Source organism: Myotis brandtii, unplaced genomic scaffold, assembly GCF_000412655.1.
Source record: "Myotis brandtii unplaced genomic scaffold, ASM41265v1 scaffold415, whole genome shotgun sequence".
Classification (NCBI taxonomy): domain Eukaryota; kingdom Metazoa; phylum Chordata; class Mammalia; order Chiroptera; family Vespertilionidae; genus Myotis; species Myotis brandtii.
The window spans coordinates 71,107-72,493 of record NW_005365953.1 but is presented as its reverse complement, the minus strand read 5'-3'; the positions used below and the strand labels follow the sequence as shown (position 1 = coordinate 72,493).

Below are 1,387 nucleotides of genomic sequence, written 5' to 3'. Positions count from 1 at the left end.
ATGGAGCCTGCGCAGGTGAGAGACAGGGATTCAGCTTCCACCCACCCGCAACCTCAGCCTCCGCTCCAGCGCCCGGCGCCCTGGCCCAGTGGGTAACAGCAGATCAGAAAGGCCATGGGAGCTCTGTTGCCACATTCCAGGTCCAGGAAGAATGCCAATGGATTGCTTCTGAATGGCAAGGAAATTCTCTTTGTAATGTGGTGTGGAAAGTTCAAGGAAATAATTGAGAGTCAAATTGTCCGGCCTCACAGTATTCTATCAGAGTTAACAGATATCTATTTATTTACTAAAGAGAAATCCAATGTAACTCCTGAAAAGACGGGGCGTGCTTATAAGAAGCTTTCGAACAAGCACGAATTAAAACCATTTTCAAGATTATCCCGCTCCGATCTTTAGAAAAGGAGTATAAAGCACCATCAAAATGAAAAGGGAACCCACTATAAAGGAGAACATATTTGCCAATGATACATCTGATAGGGGGTTAATATCCAAAATATATAAAGAACTCATAAACTCAACAAAAGGAAGACAAACAATCCAATTAAAAAATGGGCAGACCTCAATAGATATTTCTCCAAAGCGGACATACAAATGTCCAAGAGACATATTAAAAAAAATACTCCAAGTCACTAATCATCAGAGAAATGCAAATTAAAACCACAGTGAGATATCACCTCACACCTGTCAGAATGTCTACCATCAGTAAATTATCCTGCTGGCGAGGATGTGGAGAAAAGGGAACCCTTGTGCACTGCTGGAGGGAATGCAGACTGGTGCAGCCATAATGGAAAACAGTATGGAGACTCCTCAAAAAATTAAAAATAGAACTTCTGTTTGACCCAGCGATCCCACTTCTGGCAATATATCCTAAAAAACCTGAAACACCAATCAGAAAGAATGTACGCAACCCCGTGTTCATAGGAGTTACAATAGCTAAGATCTGGAAACAGCCCATGTTCCCATCAGTAGATGAGTGGATAAAGAAGCTGTGGGACATTTACACAATGGAATACTATTCAGCTGTAAAAAAAAAAATCTCTTACCCTTTGGGACAGCATGGAGGGGCCTGGAGAATATTAAGCTAAGTGAAATAAGCCACACAGAGAAAGATAAATATCACATGATCTCCCTTACTTGTGGAATCTAACGAACAAAATGAATTGACCAACAAAATAAGACTGGAAACACGAGGCATGGAACAGACTGACCTACCTCAATGTGGGGATTAGGGGAGAAGAGATAAACCAAAGAACTTATATACAGGCAGTTACTCAGATTTCATTGGACTTGAGGTATGTCGCCATCTCCCATTTACAGTATTTATAAAAAAAAAAAAAGTTCCATCATTTCGATGTATGTACATATGTGCTTTATGTTTTTACTAGAG

At 40.5% G+C, this 1,387-nt stretch overlaps 1 pseudogene; it reads left to right on the top strand.

Annotated features, from left to right (window-relative positions):
• Positions 1-1,387, top strand: part of LOC106727364 — a 29,490-nt pseudogene continuing 28,103 nt past the window's right edge.